The 19,586-nt window shown below is 42.5% G+C and overlaps 1 long non-coding RNA gene across 1 annotated transcript in view; it reads left to right on the top strand.

The window, feature by feature from the left end:
• The window catches only part of LOC130296734 (uncharacterized), a 38,969-nt gene extending 19,383 nt beyond the window's left edge, over positions 1-19,586 (top strand). Inside the window, exons 3-4 of the long non-coding RNA XR_008849271.1 lie at positions 17,681-17,763; positions 19,454-19,586. This is a non-coding gene — a long non-coding RNA (uncharacterized LOC130296734). The remainder of the gene's footprint in view (positions 1-17,680; positions 17,764-19,453) is intronic.

Below are 19,586 nucleotides of genomic sequence, written 5' to 3'. Positions count from 1 at the left end.
GGGCCCCTTACACAGCTTGTAGTGAGAGCCCCCTCACATGGCCCCTATATTTTATATATATATATATATATATATATATTAATGCCCCCTCACATGGCCACTATATATATTAATGCCCCCTCACATGGCCCCTTTATATATTAATGCCCCCTCACATGGCCCATATGTATATTAATGCCCCCTAACACGGCCCCTACATATATTAAAGCCCCCTCACACGGCCCCTACATATATTAAAGCCCCCTCACATGGCCCCTTTATATATTAAAGGGGTATTCCAGGCCAAAACTTTTTTTATATATATCAACTGGCTCCGGAAAGTTAAACAGATTTGTAAATTACTTCTATTAAAAAATCTTAATCCTTCCAATAGTTATTAGCTTCTGAAGTTGAGTTGTTGTTTTCTGTCTAACTGCTCTCTGATGACTCACGTCCCGGGAGCTGTGCAGTTCCTATGGGGATATTCTCCCATCATGCACAGCTCCCGGGATGTGACATCATCATTGAGCAGTTAGACAGAAAACTTCAGAAGCTAATAACTATTGGAAGGATTAAGATTTTTTTAATAGAAGTAATTTACAAATCTGTTTAACTTTGCGGAGCCAGTTGATATATATAAAAAAAGGTTTTGCCTGGAATACCCATTTAATGCCCCCTCACATGGCCCCCATATATATATATATATATATATATATATATATATATATATATATTAATGCCTAAAACAAAAACACCACTCACCTCTGCCTCGTTCCCCGCAGCTCCTGACCTCTCCTCTTCTCTATTCTTCCTGTGCTGACAGCCTCCACAGAGCCGCTGCCCTACAGGAAGCCCGGGCAGGAGTGACCGGACTGAGCCGCCGGCTCCTTCCTGTTATGTCAGCTGCCACAGCTGACATAACAGCTCAGTGTTAAAAGCACTCAATGTTAAAAGCTGCGGTCGCTCGGGGATTCGGGACAGGTGTCCCGGATCCGCGGGCGCAGCCACCCCACCCCCCCTCTTCACCTGCTGGCCCAGTCGCAGGGAGCACGATAGGGCCCGCAGGTGAATGGTCCGGTTATGCACATGCAGGGACCGTGCCATCACCGTTCCCAGCTTGTTGCAGCCCTAGCTGTACCCCCCTTATGGCGGCCCTGTTTGGCTGTACACATTTGTTGTGCTGTGTGAAGAATAAAGCCCGGCCCAGGAAATATTCTACACCTTTGGGCAGACACACACACTCAGCAAACTCAGTGACCAGCCCAGCAAATGGGAACTGAGAAGTACACAGTTTGCCCAAAACAAATTCTAAAAAAATAAAAACTCAGGCAAATCTGTATTTAGGGGGGGAATTCTGAGCTAAATCAACTTATCTCTAAATGGATACCCTATGCTATGCTATACGGGTGTAACTTAAATCTTGCGGCCCAATTACAAATTTGGAAAAGGGTGCCCACCTACCAAGTGCCATTTATACTACTAATAGTTTCCTATGTGGCAAATTGGATTATGGGCCCCCTTAGGCACAAGGGTGTAGGTGCAACTGCTTCTTCCGCAAACACCATAGCTACACGTCTGGTTCCCCTTTATCATATCAGCTGAGAGAGCCCAGCAAGCAGAGGATCTTATATAGACCTGCAATATGAAACAAGTTTGTATAACTCAACAATACAAAAATGAAAAATGTAATGCAATTGGAAGTAGTCCTTATATTTGATTATCTACGTATTAGTCATATCCGTATTAATATTAAAGGAGTACACCATTGGCTAGCATTTGGAACATTTAGTTCCAAACACTGCTTTCACGCTGTGGGGGTCAGCAACGCCCCTTGTAACGTCACGGCCACTCCCCCTTAATGCAAGTCTATGGGAGGGGGCGTGACGTCACGTCCATGCCCCCTCACCGCAAGTCTATGGGAGGGGGCGTGACGTCACGCCCCCTCCCATAGACTTGCATTAAGGGGGAGTGGCCGTGATGTTACAAGGGGCGTGGCTGACACCCGCAGCGTGAAAACAGCGTTCCGAATGCCGGCCAGTGGCGTACCCCTTTAAGACTTTTAACATGTTAATTTTTACTTCAGCCATACCCCCAAAATTGTGATTCTCCAGTACATTACAAGGCATAGGGATTCTCCATTTTTTTTATATTTTCTGACCTGGGACTAAACTATCTCCACCTATACCCCCTTGGGTTACATAATTCAGACAGACCCTCTGGACTTTTCTCAGATAGAGATGGCCAAGCAGTGAACCTAGGGTTAAAGTCCAGATAAACATCGCCACTTTTACCTACAGGTTGTTATTAAAGGAATAGGCATAAGCTGCAATACCAGCCAAAGCTCATGGACAAAAGTGGTGGTCTTGCATATTGGTGACTCTTGCCGGAACTCATAGACCCTTTTGTCAACGTGCCACATTATGATGCCATAGCTTATATGAATGAATATATGCTAAATTTTAATTTTTTGTAGGCACTTTTATGCTTTTTGTAGAGGGTGATGAATCATGATCTTTACTTAATTACAGATTTGTTTGTTCCTCTGCTCTACTAATTTGAGTACTATTCCTTGTTTTTCTCAGATACAGATAATGTTTGGCCCCTTACATAATAATGATGTTCTTGGTGCCTTTTATACTATAATTTGGTCCTTAGATGAACACCGAGCTCATCGCTAAGTGCCAGCTTCAATAGAAATGCAAAAATTAGATCTGAAGATCACTTCTGTCATTACTGCCAGCTACAACAGTAATGCCAACGATGGCACCTGTGCTTTGAAGCAAGTTTATTTTTTTATTTTTCCTATTTCCATTGGAACAAAGAAGCAATGCCAGGTAAAGAAATACACTGGTAATAGCTCATACAGGGTAGTTCTGCCTAATATAGGGTATGAGAGAGCAATGCATGGCACATTTGTTGCACTCAGACTCCTTGTGTCATGCTGCATCTCTTTAGTCTATGGATTTAGCGCAATGCAGGGTTTTGGTTATCTTTAGTGTTCCTCAAAGAAATAAGTCAAATTAGCCCTATGCCATGGTCAGATGAGTTTAGGGGCTCAAATCTATGGTACTGTAAAAAGGTCCTTTAAAGTGTGCCTGTCGTTAACAAAAACTTTTGAGATAGTGTAGATAATACCATTATATGTGTATTTGTAATATACATTGATTACGCTTTTTTTTTATATTTTTGGGTGAAAAAATAATGTCCCTGCAGCCATTGCCTGTGTGTCTCTCTGAGGAGTCCAAATACAGGAAGTGAGGGCAGGGCTCTGTGCAGGCTTCAGGCTTGTCAATCCTCTTGCTATGTGGGCCGGGAGCATATCATAGAGCCTCACTGCACAAAGCCCTGCTTGTCCTCAGTGTACAGTGCCCTGCTTGTCCTCAGTGTACAGAGCCCTGCTTGTCCTCAGTGTACAGAGCCCTGCTTGTCCTCAATGTACAGAGCCCTGCTTGTCCTCAGTGTATAGAGCCCTGCTTGTCCTCACTGTACAGAGCCCTGCTTGTCCTCAGTGCACAGAGCCATGTTGGTCCTCAGTGTACAGAGCCCTGCTTGTCCTCAGTGAGCAGAGCCCTACTTGTCTTCAGTGTACAGAGCCATGCTTGTCCTCCATGTACAGAGCCCTGCTTGTCCTCAGTGTAAAGAGCACTGCTTGTCCTCAGTGTACAGAGCACTGCTTGTCCTCAGTGTACATAGCCCTGCATGTCCTCAGTGTAAAGAGCCCTGCTTGTCCCCAGTGTACAGAGCTCTGCTTGTCCTCAGTGCACAGAGCCCTGTTTGTCCCCTCATACTTCCTGTATTTGGTCTCCTCACAGAGAGACACACAGACCATAGCTGTAGGGACAAAAATTTAAAAAACAAATTAACCAATGTATATTACAAATATACATATAATCGTATTATGTACATGATATAAAAAGTTTTTGTTCCCTGCCTAGCAAGATAAAGGCCAGGTAGGATGCAAGCATCCCCTATCACCATGTCAGAAATAGGGACAAAATCACTGACAAGAAACAAACTTCATGATGATTCTACCAATCCATCTGTACTGTCCTTTTTTCTGTATTTTGTATTTTATGCTTTGGGTCCTGTTCAGACATTAGGTTTATATCTGAACAGTTTCTGTGTTAATTCTCCCTGGAATGGGAAGAGTTAACCTTCTTGACTTCAGCACTTGGAGGATATATAAGACCTCTTCATGTGCTGTTTTGGGCTGATTATTTGACCTGTATTCTGGCCATGTTGGCATATTGTTCACTATGTCTGTCTGTGCACATTTTCTGAGTTTTAACCATGGTTATCTGTCCTGTTTGATATATAGATTTTAGCCTGCTTTGTTTTAGTAGATTTGTTGGGTTTTAGTATTCATGTATGTTCGTTCTGCATTTGCTTTGTGTTTCCTAAGTCTGTATTCACACTGTGCTTTTTTTTCAGTCCTGTTTTGACCTTGTTTGATCCTGCAACTCTGAGAATAGAATCCTGTTCTGAGCCTTTTGCTAATCTCTCTATCTAGGAGTGAGTGAGTCTTGTGTCTGTTCCCTTGTTTGCTTGTATTTAGGATTTTTGTTTCCTTCTAGGCCAGTATCCTGATCCCTTGGTGAAGAGTGCCTGCTGGCTGTGAGCCTATTTGGCTTTGGTATTGATGTCCCTCCATGCTTGGAGTGGGGTGTCTAGTGTTTTCCTTGTTCTGAGTCCAGTATGAACAGTGCTCTTGATTTCCTTGCTGGTTTAGCGTTCTGACATTCAGTTAACCTGTTCATCCCCTGCATCTCCTGGTTTTGTCTGCTGTAAATTTACCCCCATATTTAGTCTTCTCCATATTATTATATCTGCCGCTAATCTTGATTCCGGTTTCTTAACTTTATGTTACTAAGCTATATCCTTCCTTGTTTGTATTTATATATCTGTTTGTTGGTTCCGTTATATTCCTGACTTGTTTCCCGACATGTACTGTCGGTTTGTTTTGTTTGACTTCTACGTCTATGCACTTTAGCGCAGGAAGTGACTGGCGCCCAGTTGTCGATCCATTGTTTAGGGTGGATGGGCAAGTAGGCAGGGAGAGTGGTCATAGGGACAGTTTTAGGGATTACTTCTCCCCGACCCCCACCCCGTTCCTGACAGCATCCTTTAGGTTGTAAGATTGTGAGGAGATCCAGACAGAACTTTAATCATTGAAGCCAGTAACCCAGCCATTTACAACTGATTTTAAAGGATACTCTGCCCCTACACATCTTATCCCCTATCCTAAGGGGTCTGGGCTGGCACCTGGTTCCAAACACCAGCTTTGGGCACTGTGTTCGTCGCGTCACGCCACACCCCTCCATTCATGTGTATGGGAGGGGGCATGATGGCTGTGGTTGCTCACCCCTGTCACACCCCCTTCCATAGACATGAATGGAAAGGGCATGGCATGACTCCACTAACACGACCACCCGAAGCCAGTGTTTTGAACATAAATGTTCAGAATGCTGTGGTGCTGGGCTGGAGATCTCAACAGTCCCAGCAGCCAGACTCCTGCTATCAGACATCTTATCCCTTATTCTTAAGATAGGGGATAAGATATCTAGGGGCAAAGTATACCTTTAATGGGTTTTGTGTAATGCTTATGTAATTTGTCCTGTGGGGGAGTTGCAGGAAAAGTGAGAACTTATTGCAGGATTCCCCTGTAAAGTACAGCTGATTGCTCACATTATGCTATTTTGTTTGTTTTGCCTTACATTGGAATAAGTCAATGCTGAGCCAACAATATTATACCAACAAATATGGGTACCACCACTGTAGCAAAAAATGAGGTGCTACAACCTTGGAAAACATGGAAAAAGTAGTGCACACCCAAAAATATACATAAACAAGAGTTTCACAAATTTGTACATACAGAACATATTAAAAACATTAAATCACAGATACAACGGAATAAGCTGAAAGTTTACGGTAATGACACAGTTTCCACAATAGGGTATAGGAAGCATGAAATACATTTTTTTTAAATAAATCATTTTAGTGGATGCATTCAATAGCCTTCCTGTAAAAGTTGAAGCTGCAAGTACATTGCTAAAAAAAAAAATTAAGGGAACACTTAAACACCACAATGTAACTCCAAGTCAATCACCATTCTGTGAAATCACACTGTCCACTCAGGAAGCAACACTGATTGATAATCAATTTCACATGCTGTTGTGCAAATGGAACTGACAACAGGTGGAAATTATAGGCAATTAGCAAGACACCCCCAAAAAAGGAGTGGTTCTGCAGGTGGTGACCACAGACCACTTCTCAGTTCCTATGCTTCCTGGCTGATGTTTTTTGGTCACTATTGAGTGCTGGAGGTGCTTTCACTCTAGTAATAGCATGAGACGGAGTCTACAACCCACACAAGTGGCTCAGGTAGTGTAGCTCATCCAGGATGGCACATAAATTGCGAGCTGTGGCAAGAAGGTTTGCTGTGTCTGTCAGCGTAGTGTCCAGAGCATGGAGGCGCTACCAGGAGACAGGCCAGTACATCAGAAGACATGGAGGAGGCCGTAGGAGGGCAACAACCCAGCAGCAGGACCATTACCTCCGCCTTTGTGCAAGGAGGAGCAGGAGGAGCACTGCCAGAGCCCTGCAAAATGACCTCCAGCAGGCCACAAATGTGCATGTGTCCACTCAAACGGTCAGCAACAGACCCCATGAGGGTGGTATGAGGGCCTGACGTCCACAGGTGGGAGTTGGGCTTACAGCTAAACACCGTGCAGGACGTTTGGCATTTGCCAGAGAACACCAAGATTGGCAAATTCACCACTGGGGCCCTGTGCTCTTCACAGATGAAAGCAGATTCACACTGAACACAGTCTGGAGATGCCGTGGAGAACATTCTGCTGCCTGCATCATCCTCCAGAATGACCGATTTGGCAGTGGGTATGTAATGTTGTGGGGTGGCATTTCTTTGGGGGGCCGCACAGCCCTCCATGTTCTTGCCAGAGGTAGCCTGACTGCCATTAGGTACCGAGATGAGATCCTCAGACCCCTTGTGAGACCATATGCTGGTGCGGTTGGCCCTGGGTTCCTCCTAATGCAAGACAATGCTAGACCTTATGTGGCTGGAGTGTGTCAGCAGTTCCTGCAAGAGGAAGGCATTGATTCTATGGATTAGCCCGCTCATTCCCCAGACCTGAATCCGATTGAGCACATCTGGGACATCATGTCTCGCTCCATCCACCAAAGCCATGTTGCACCACAGACTGTCCAGGAGTTGGCGGATGCTTTGGTTCCGGTCTGGGAGGACATCCCTTAGGAGATCACCTCATCAGGATCATGCCCAGGCGTTGTAGGGAGGTCATACAGGCACATGGAGGCTACACGCACTACTGAGCCTCATTTTGACTTGTTTTAAGGACATTACATAAAGTTGGATCAGCCTGTAGTGTGGTTTTCCACTTTGATTTTGAGTGTGACGCCATATCCAGACCTCCAGGGGTAGATAAATTTGATTTCCTTTGATAATTTTTGTGATTTTGTTGTCAGCACATTCAACTATGTAAAGACGAAAGTATTTCATACGATTAGTTAATTCATTCAGATCTAGGATGTTATCTTGGTGTTCCCTTTACTTTTTTTTAGCAGTGTACAATGAAGAAGTTTAAGCATGTATAGGATAGGCATAAGGCTATTCCTCATGTAACTCCAAAACATTTTCCCCACTCCTCTCAACAAGAACTTTTTTTTACTATGTTAAACCACACCCCACACTGTTTCAAAAACAGTGCCACAATTGACCACAGATTGTGTATGGCACTGCAACACAAGCTAATCAACTTCATCCGGGTTAGGCGACAATACCAGACAGAACCCATATACCCATGTTCCTGGTCAAAAGAAGAAATTTTTTTCTAACTCTTTATACCCCTTTGAGGAGGTACATTTTTTTACAAATCAACTGGTGCCAGAAAGTTAAACAGATTTGTAAATTACTTCTATTAAAATATCTTAATTCTTCCAGTACTTATCAGCTGCTGTATGCCCCACAGGAAGTTCTTTTAATTATTTTTTTTATGCCTGACCACAGTGCTTTCTGCTGCCACCTCTGTCCATGTCAGGAACTGTCCGGAGCAGGAGAGGTTTTCTGTGGGGATTTGCTTCTACTCTGGACAGTTCATAACATGGACAGAGGTGTCAGCAGAGAGCACTGAGGTCAGATAGAAAAGAACAACTCGGTATCCTCTGGAGTATACAGCAACTGATAAGTACTGGAATGGTTAAGATTTTTTAATAGAAGTAATTTACAAATCTGTTTAACTTTCTGGAGCCAGTTGATATGAAAAAAATTGTTTTCCACTGGAGTACCCCTTTAAGCATATACAATTATCACTGCAGCTGCCTACTACCGACCAGTGCTTAAAGAAGTACTCCAGTGCAGGATCACTTATTCCCTATACAAAGGATAGTGGATTAGTGTCTGATCGCAAAGAGTCTGACCGCTGGGACCCCCAGTTATTTCATGCACAGCACCCTGGCAGTCCTCAGGAACATGGTGTCCTGCAGGAGATCGCGGGGGTCCCAGTGGTCGGACTTCCTGAGATCATACACTTATTCCTTATACTTTGGATAGAGGATGAGTGTTCCTGCATCGGAGTACTCATTTAACATTTTAAGTACTATGCTTGGTAACACAATATGGGACTTATTTTGTTGCACGGTGTATTAACCAGTTTTGGACTATTGGATACAAATCAAAGCATTTCTATTTTAAGCTGTAAAATGTTCTAAATCACAGAGCAAGAAATTAATTTTACTGTTACATCCCTGGAACTTTTTGATATCACGTTTTCTATCAAAGGCCATAAAATCTAACCATTTCCTAGTTCTCAACGATGTTACAAATACTATGGAGGCTTGTCCTGAAGCAGCGTTCAATTACTTCTCTGAAAGGAGAGTTATCGTTTAATAAGTCCAATTTGCAGAACACTTCATTTGTACTTCTATGTTTTCCCCAAAATGAATATGCCGTGAATAATTTAGGCTGTGGTCTTCTCATGAAACACTTTGATATTGATTTCCATTAGACAGGACGTATAAAAAAAAACACACTTGGTTAATAACTAGACCTCTAATGGAACGTCTATCATGTTGAATAAAACAAACCTGGCCATCAGGGTCTATAAACATCCTTAATCTTCCCTCATGTGTCTATTCATCAAGTTTCACAAGGACACATCTTTTTTGCAGCAAAGTCAACTGTGCTACCAATATCTTAGGTGTAGCTGCAGTGGAGCCGTCATCTAGAGAGACTGTGTGTTGGCTGCAGTGTGTAGGTGTCACACCAAGCTGCATGTACAGGGTGGGCCATTTATTAGGATATATGTTAATAAAATGGGAATGGTTGGTGCTATTAACTTCCTGTCTGTAGCACATTAGTATATGTGAGGGGGGGAACTTTTCAAGATGGGTGGTGACCATGATGGCCATTTTGCAGTTGGCCATTTTGAATCCAACTTTAGTTTTTTCAATAGGAAGAGGGTCATGTGACACATCAAACTTATTGGGAATTTCACAAGAAAAACAATGATGTGCTTGGTTTTAACATAACTTTATTCTTTCATGAGTTATTTACAAGTTTCTGACCACTTTTAAAATGTGTCCAATGTGCTGCCCATTGTGTTGGATTGTCAATGCAATGCTCTTTTCCCACTCTTCACACACTGATAGCAACACCGCAGGAGAAATGCTAGCACAGGCTTCCAGTATCCATATACACTGCTATATACTACTATATACACCGCAGGAGAAATGCTAGCACAGGCTTCCAGTATCCGTAGTTTCAGGTGCTGCACATCTCGTATCTTCACAGCATAGACAATTGCCTTCAGATGACCCCAAAGATAAAAGTATAAGGGGGTCAGATCGGGAGACCTTGGGGGCCATTTAACTGGCCCACGACGACCAATCCACTTTCCAGGAAACTGTTCATCTAGGAATGCTCGGGCCTGACACCCATAATGTGGTGGTCACCATTTTGTTGGAAAAACTCAGGGAACATGCCAGCTTCAGTGCATAAAGAAGGAAACACATCATCATGTAGCAATTTCGCATATCCAGTGGCCTTGAGGTTTCCATTGATGAAGAATGGCCCCACTATCTTTGTACCCCATATACCACACCATACCATCAATTTTTGTGTTCCAACAGTCTTGGAGGGATCTATCCAATGTGGGTTAGTGTCAGACCAATAGCGGTGGTTTTGTTTGTTAACTTCACCATTCACATAAAAGTTTCCTCATCACTGAACAAAATCTTCTGCATAAACTGAGGATCCTGTTTTTGTTTTGACCATTCTGCAGCACCTGAAACTACGGATACTGGAATCTGGCATTTCTCCTGCGGTGTTGCTATCAGTGTGTGAAGAGTTGGAGAAGAGGGTTGCATTGACAATCCAACACAATGGGCAGCACATTGAACACATTTGATAAGTGGTCAGAAACTTGTAAATAAGTCATGAAAGAATAAAAAGTTATGTTAAAACCAAGCACATCATTATTTTTCTTGTGAAATTCACAATAAGTTTGATGTGTCACATGACCCTCTTCCTATTGAAAAAACAAAAGTTGGATTCAAAATAGCCAACTTCAAAATGGCCACCATGGTCACGACCCATCTTGAAAAGTTTCCCCCCTCACATATACTAATGTGCCACTAACAGGAATTTAATATCACCAACCATTCCCATTTTATTAAGGTGTATCCATATAAATGGCCCACCATGTATATTTAGGTTTTCCCTTTTGTCATATTTATGTATTCACACCATGGTTGAGGGATTATACGCAGTATGTGTAATTCAGTTGAAACAATGGAAATGTTTCAATCACAGCGGGTGGGAGTATAACGGACGACATGCTTACGCACACTCCTAAGACCAAATTACTGTATCGTAAAATGATGCATTTCGAAAAAGTGTCACCAACATGAAAAGTTTGGAAAGCTCTGATCTAGAGGAGTTTTCCCTAGCCTGTGGCTCTCTTGTTCTCCCCTCCCATCATGCCCTGACAGCCGAAGACAGTATGAATCTACATCCTGTGTTATGTAAAAGAGCTGCACTCACTATTCTGCTGATGAAATGACGGTGTACATATATTACTTATGCCCATGGCCAAACCCGTTTCTGTATGACTAAAATAACTCCCCACCTACCAATAGTGTTGAACGGCATAGGCCATATTCGAATTCGTGATATTTCGCGAATATATTGACCAATATTCGTCATATATTTGCTAAATTTGCATATTCGTAATATTCACGTTTTATTTTCGCATATGCGAAAATTCGCGCATGCGGAAATTAGCATATGCGAAAATTAGCACATGCAAATTTTCGCATATGCGAAAATTCGCACGCCAGTCTCACACAGTGGTATTAGAGCCTTCTTTACACCACACAAGCTGGAAGCAGAGAGGGGTGATCCCTGTGATGTGTACTGTGAAAAAAAAAATACGAATATTCGTAATTACGAATATATAGTGCTATATTGGCGAATATTCGTGAATTTGCGAATATGCAATATTCTCGAATACAATTCGCCTTGCGAATATTCACGAGCAACACTACCTACCAAGAGGCTTTAGGTGTGCCATTGTCACATCAGAGAGGGTACATCTAAAGATAGCATACCCTGTCAGGAAGGGAGAAAAATCTGGATGAAAGCAAAATGGGAGGGTAGGGAAGGAAAAATGTCAGACCAGTAGGTTTACAAAATTATATTTATTAAATATATAACATAACTTATTATATTATAAGATTTTGAAGACAGTAGACATTTCACCTTAAGTATTTGGAGAATACCAGATAAAACAAGCTTTCTCTACCCAATTTCCTTTGACGTGAGCTGGGACCTGATGCTTAGAAGCAGCCATGGTCGTTCCTATATAACAGGAATGCCCTGTGATGCACGCAGGATTCAAACCTTGATTGATAACTAGATTACGGATGGGTTTGATGAATTTAGCAGTGAACAGGGCAGTAGTGATAAAAGACTAGTATTAAAATGTCCACAAAACCTCTTCCCCCTCTTCCATTCCACTCCTCAAGGAGTATGTCCCACTAACTACCCCAGGGCCCCTGTCCCTAAATGCACAAGATAATCAGGAACTGTTGGCAGCAAAGCAACCTATAGAAGAAGGTCCTCCTCTTCAGAATAATTCTTGTTGCAAAGTTCTACATCCCCAATAAACTCTGGAACTCTGCCTTTGTAGATACCTGCGAAATTACCAACTTATGATTGGCTGCCCTACAAAGGCACTTCTAGGTCTGACGCAAACTCTAGCAGGGCCACTAAGTTCCTTGGACACACCCCTGGGGATTCCAGCAACAAAATGTATCCAAATAGTGAAGAACATACTTGCACCTGTTAAAGGGGTACTCCGGTGAAAAACTTTTTTTTTTAAATGAACTGGTGCCAGAAAGTTAAACAGATTTGTAAATTACTTCTATTAAAAAAATCTTAATCCTTCCTGTACTTATTAGCTGCTGAATACTACAGTGGAAATTATTTTCCGTTTGAAACACAGAGCTCTCTGCTGACATCACGAGCACAGTGCTCTCTGCTGACATCTCTGTCCATTTTAGGAACTGTCCAGGGTAAAAGGAAATCCCCATAGCAAACATATGCTGTTCTGGACAGTTCATAAAATGGACAGAGATGTCAACAGAGAGCACTGTGCTCGTGATGTCAGCAGAGAGCTCTGTGTTCCAAAAAGAAAACCATTTCCTCTGTAGTATTCAGTAGCTAATAAGTACTGTAAGGATTAAGATTTTTTAATAGAAGTAATTTACAAATCTGTTTAACTTTCTGGCACCAGTTGATTTCAAAAAGTACCCCTTTAAAGCTTGCACGAACTGGTCAAACAGCCAGGGACTACTTTTGCATCCAAGCGTCAATTTTCTTGCAAAATAAGATTTCTCCTGCCACTTGATGCCAGACTATATCGACAAGCTTCAATGCATATTTAGTTACATAGTTCATAAGGTTAAAAAAAAATTGTGCAACCCACAATTTAACACCTTAAGGACTGAGCCCTTTTTTCATCTGAAGGACTGAGCCCTTTTTTTCAATTCTGACCACTGTCAATTTATGCATAAATAACTCTGGGATGCTTTTACCGATTATTCTGATTAGGAGATTTTTTTCGTGACATATTCTACTTTAACCTAGTGGTACATTTTTCTGTTACTTGCATTCTTTCTTGGTGACAAATTCCCAAATGTTATGAAAATTTAGAAAATTTAGCATTTTTCTAACTTTGAAACTCTCTGCTTGTAAGGAAAATGAATATTGCAAATAAATTATATATTGATTCACATATACAATATGTCTACTTTATGTTTTCACTTTTGGAAGACATCAGAGGGCTTCAAAGTTCGGCAGCAATTTTCCAATTTTTCACTAAAATTTTAAAATCTGAATTTTTCAGGGACCAGTTCAGTTTTGAAGTGGATTTGAGAGGCTTTCATGTTAGAAATACCCCATAGATTACCCCATTGTAAAAACTGCACCCCTCAAAGTATTCAAAATGACATTCAGTAAGTGTGTTAACCCTTTAAGTGTTTCACAGGAATAGAAGCAAAGTGAAGGAGAAAATTCAAAATCTTCATTTTTTACACTCGCATGTTCTTGCAGAGCAATTTTTTGAATTTTTACAAGAGGTAAAAGGAGAGAAATCACCCCCAAATTTTTAACCACATTTCTCTCGAGTAAGGAAATACCTCATATGTGGATGTAATGTGCTCCGTGGGTGCACTAGAGGGCTCAGAAGGGAAGGAGCGACAATGGGATTTTGGAGAAGGAATTTTGCTGAAGTGGTTTTTGGGGGGCATGTCTCATTTAGGAAGCCCCTATGGTGCCAAAATAGCAAAAAAAAAAAAACACATGGCATGCTATTTTGGAAACTACACGCCTCAAGGAATGTAAAAAGGGTCCAGTAAGCCTTAACACCCCACAGGTGTTTGATGACTTTTCGAATGTGTAAATGAAAAAAAAAATTTTTCACTAAAATGCATTTTTTCCCCCCCAAATTTCAAATTTTTACAAGGGTAATAGGAGAAAATGCGCCCCAAAATTTGTAACCCCATTTCTTCTGAGTATGGAAATACCCCATGTGTGGACATCAAGTGCTCTTCTGCCGCACTACAATGCTCACAAGAGAAGGAGTGCCATTGGGCTTTCGGAGAGAATTTATTTGGAATGGAAGTCGGGGGACATGAGCATTTACAAAGCCCCCCATGGTGCCAAAACAGTGGACCCCCCCCCCCCCCCCCATGACATTTTTCATTTTCACAGACCACTGCTGTTCCAAAAATCTGTCAAATGCTCACTGCACCCCTTATCACATTCCATGAGGGGTGCAGTTTCCAAAATGGGGTCACATGTGGGGGGGGGGGGGTCAATGGTTCTGGCACCATGGGGGTCTTTGTAAACGCACATGGCCTTCAATTTCGGACAAATCTTCTCTCTAAAAGCCCAATGGCACTCCTCTTCTGAGCATTGTAGTTCGCCAGCAGAGCACTTTACATCCACATATGGGGTATGTTCTTATTCAGAAGAAATGAGGTTACAAATGAAAAATTTAGGGTAACACCAGCATTTTAGCATTTTTTTTCACTTTCCCATCCAACTTTAACGAAAATTCGTCAAACACCTGTGGGTGTTTTACATTCCGTGAGGGGTGTAGTTTCCAAAATGGGGTCATACGTGGGTATTATTTTTTTTGCTTTTATGTCAGAACTGCTGAAAAATCAGCCACCCCTGTGCAAATCACCAATTTAGGCCTCAAATGTACATAGTGCTCTCTCACTCCTGAGGCTTGTTGTGCGTCCGCAGAGCATTTTACGCCCACATATGGGGTATTTCCGTACAAATTTTGGGGGTCTTTTTTTTCCTTTTACCTCTTGGGGAAAAAAATGTGTGGGGCAACACCAGCATGTTAGTGTAAAATGTTTTCTTTTACACAGGCTGGTGTAGACCCTAACTTTTCCTTTTCATAAGGGGTAAAAGGAGAAAAAGCCCCCAAAATGTGTAACACAATTTTTCCTCAGTACGGGGATACCCCAGATGTGGCCCTAAACTGTTTCCTTGAAATACGACAGGGCTCTGAAGTGAGAGAGCCCCATGCGCATTTGAGGACTAAATTAGGGGTTGCATAGAGGTGGACATAGGGGTATTCCAAGCCAGTGATTCCCAAACAGAGTGATTCCAGCTGTTGCTAAACTCCCAGCATGCCTGGACAGTCAGTGGCTGTCCAGAAATGCTGGAAGTTATTGATTTGCAACAGCTGGAGGCTCCGTTTTGGAAACACTGCCGTACAATACGTTTTTCATTTTTATTAGGGGGGGACAGTGTAAGGGGGTGTATATGTAGTGTTTTACCCTTTATTATGTGTTAGTGTAGTGTAGTGTTCTTAGGGTACATTCACACTGGCGGGGGGGTTACGGCGAGTTTCCCGCCAGGAGTTTGAGCTGCGGCGGAAAATTTGCCGCAGCTCAAACTTGAACCAGGAAACCCACTGTAAAACCGACCGTGTGAATGTACCCTGTACAGTCACATGGGGGGGGGCGGCAAACCTCCAGCTGTTGCGAAACTACAACTCCCAGCATGCACTGACAGAGCATGCTGGGAGTTGTACTTTTGCAACAGCTGGAGGCACACTGGTTGGAAAACCTTCAGTTAGGTTCTGTTACCTAACTCAGTATTTTCCAATCAGTGTGCCTCCAACTGTTGCAAAACTACAACTTCCAGCATGTACTGATCGCCGAAGGGCATGCTGGGAGATGTAGTTATACAACAGCTGGAGGTACGCAACTACAACTCCCCGCATGGTGAGACAGCCGTTTGCTGTTCGTGCATGCTGGGAGTTGTAGTTTTGCAAGATATAGAGGGCCACGGTTTACAAACCACCGCACAGTGATCTCCAAACCGTTGCCCTCCAGATGTTGCAAAACTACAAATCCCAGCATGCCCAGCTGTGTGGGTATGCTGGGAGTTGTAGTTTTGAAAGATCTAGAGGGCCACAGTTTAGAGATCACTGCACAGTGATCTCCAAACTGTAGCCCTCCAGCTGACCATTATTATATTTATATATAATAATATATATATATATATTTTATTTAAGATATAAGTATGAGCTTTTTCACTACACTGCAGCAATTATGCACTATTGGAGCTGGAATTACCCTTGAATGGGTCCTCAATAGATATGAGCGAATCAAATTGGACAAATCAAATTTTTTTTAAATTCACTCCTCTCTAGTCGTCATCATATATATTACCTCTGGAATTACCAAAAGAATCCAATGAAACAGTTTGGAGTGATAACAATGAACCATAACTGATTAAATGAAACATTTGCAGTTTCACAGTCGGGGGTGGTGCTGAGAGGCAGGGGCTGGAACAGGTGGTAGCTAGCCTTGTGGCAGACTGCCAGCTCAATGCTCACCAGAATGAGTCCTCAAAAAGGATTACATTTAAAAAAAAAAATGTAATTAAATAAAAATGAAATGAAGAAATCTCATTAAAAACTCCAATTGTAACGCCATATGGCCTCCCGACCCTGCCGCCACATCCAGACTCTCTGCGTCAGTGATTCTAATAGCAACGCCTGTTATCTGCATGTCATACTGAATAACAGTATTATTTCACTAACACAGCACATATGCGTGTTACGACAAGCCAAAGTGTTCCACATCTCTATTGAGGCTCTCTGTAGCCCGGAAATAGCCATTTTTAATAGCGATTCATTGCGAATAAATAAGGATCGAACCGATTTTTTGGGAAAATTTGGCGAATCGGCTGAATCGAATTTTTCAAAAATTTGCTCATCTCTAATTGTAAGGTTTGCCTTGATTCTTGCTTTTCCCCCATGACTTGCTGTCTTTTCCACATGATTGGAACTCCAACCATGACATCATTTTCAGATATTAAAGGAGGTGATAGAGATGGTCTAGGGTAGAAAAAGTCTATATTTTAAAGGCTACTTCTTGATTCCTGGTGACGCATCGTGACACACTTTGGAGTGGATGGCTAAGCAGAGCAGTTCCTGTGGGGATGACATGTCACCAGCAATTAGGAGGTAGCAGTGATGAGCTGGGTGCATGAGCATTGGCGCTGCAGGGGCTTGGGGTAGGTGGGTACAGCTTTGTTTATTTAACTTTTTCTTTTTTTTGACACCCCCTTTGCTCCATTGTAGTTATAAATTGGCACTCTTTGGGCAAATGGCAATGGTTATATAAAAGGCCAATATTTCTTTCATGGAGAATGCAAAGAGAGGATAAAAAAAAATTACCTTTTTTGCCAAGTACATTCAAAGCCAGAGATCTCTAGAACAGTAAAATGCATTTCACGAGCCCTTTAGTTTACACTGTAATTTTGAAGTAATGACACCCTCTGAGGGGAACACTTGTAAGATGATACATGGTTTCTGGCTGCTGTATTCTATAGCTTAAATGTCTCTGTATTTTCCAGATCCGCTCAATATACTGTATGAAGAGCTTTTTCTAACTGTCCGCATACACAGCTGTGATATAGACATATATTATAACTGATTGCAGTGTTAACACATAATTGAACATAATGTAACAAGATCAAACACAGACGAGAATGCAGATAATGCAAAATGCGTGGTGACTTGTATTCATATCTATCATACTTACATATGTATTGTGTTGTTGGAAAACGTTACAGGAGACAACATCAAAATGTGGAGCTTTTAAGAAAAAAACAGCTTTCTTCATGCAGGAGTGGCACGACACCTTTAATGGTTACAGGTTTGGTTAATGCAGTACACTCTAGGTAGCGCTATTGCTTTTAAACATTCCAGAACAGAACTTGAAGAGTCTATAGAAACAACTGTCAGGTCAGTGTTGACTTTGAACTAACCTATTAATAGTGTTGACTTATTCTAAGAACTTGATACAATGAATGAACGACTGACACAAGAGGAAGGTCACTACTGCCCTGGCCCTATTTCCAAGAGCTCTTTGGCACTAGACCCCTTCTACCAAACTCTTATTCTGTTCATACCTTAGCATACCTCCCAACTTTTGCTAAGAGCAAAAAGGGACGAGCCGCTCTGCCTAATAAGAATACCTCTTTAACAGCAATAATGTTGTCCGTCAACATCTGTCTCTCAACATTACCATCACAGACCATGTAAGTGATTACATACATCAGGTGACTTACAGGTGACGTCTTTTCTGATTGGAGTTCACTTCACTTTTTTTCTCCAACTAGCCCCCAGACCATCATGATAAACACTTCATGCTATGAGCCATCTCTGCAGAACCTGCAAAAAAAACAAACACCTTAGGCTTTGCACTATTCCAAGACCTACATATAGTTCCCTAAACTGTAATAGTAACCCTCTTTGTTGATACGTGATTTAGGGAAGTGTAGGTAGCACCCCCCCCCCCCATTAGAAAGCTCACTTTAGTAGGTAGGCAGGTCCTTTCCCGTAGTTTTTTGCCATTACGTGCCCTGAGTAGATTGACTCTTCCGAGATAGCTTCCGCCTGTAGGCAGACCCCCCCTAGAGATAGTTGCCCCTGTAGATAGACACCCCGGAAATAGTAGGTCACCTGGAGATAGTTGCCCCATGTAGGCAGAAGCTCCTAGAAAGTTCCCTCCATGTGTATAGTTGTCCCCCTGTAGATAGTTGCCCCCTTGGAGATAGTGGAAAACCTGTATATAGTTGCTCCCCTGTAGATAGTTGCTCACCTGTATATTGTTGCCCCCTCCTCCTTCATAGGTAGCAGACCCTCTATAGATGCCCCTTCAAGATTAATAAAAAGAAAACAAACAAACAAAAACATACTCATCTGGTTGCTGGGTGCCACGTTGCCTCCAGCAGAGCCGATCCCCTTCTCTCTCCTTCCTCCACTCATGCTTTGGCGCATGAGGACTTCACTCCTGTGCCTGAGCATCGAGGAGGAGATTGGCCTCTTGTGATTGCCGGATAATGGATCCTGCGGTCACAGGAGATAATGACAAGCAGCGGAGCCAATCAAAGGCTCTTCGCTTTGTCAAAGCTTGCTGCCACAAAAGCAGGACCGTGGCAGAACAGTGGGCAGGGATTGTCCCGTCTAAATGGGGACAGTTGGGGCAAGTCTTAGGCATCAGGGCAGCCAACCAAGGCAGCCCACCAGAGAGGGTTAGTTAGCACCTCCCAACCCATCTTGGCTTACTTCATGGCTAACTTAATTGACTCCCAAGAACTGACTCTCCCCTGACTGACAAATGCAGTCAGCCATGCTACTCGGCAACAGCCTACATAAAGTTCTGCTAGCAGCTCACTTTCTTGACTAGACGTCAGCCAACTGCTGTACAGCAGCAATGATTTCCATATACAATTTATTGTCCGCTCTCTGTGACAGTTTTTTAGGTTTTACTAGGTAATGCTAGGATCACAACTCTCACCTAAAACATATAGCAGGTAACCTGCTGCACATTGTTTCCACAGGCCCATGTGACACCATTCGGCCTCCAGCCCTAGCATCTCCTCTGCAGTGGATAAGCCATTCCAGTCAACTGCAGGTCAACTTGACTCACTTTCACATTTTATAGCTCCATCAACCAAAATAAAGTATCTCAGG

The sequence above is a fragment of the Hyla sarda genome, chromosome 12 (assembly GCF_029499605.1).
Source record: "Hyla sarda isolate aHylSar1 chromosome 12, aHylSar1.hap1, whole genome shotgun sequence".
Taxonomy (NCBI): domain Eukaryota; kingdom Metazoa; phylum Chordata; class Amphibia; order Anura; family Hylidae; genus Hyla; species Hyla sarda.
Note: the sequence above shows the minus strand (reverse complement) of the source record. Positions and strands in the feature narration are given on the sequence as shown.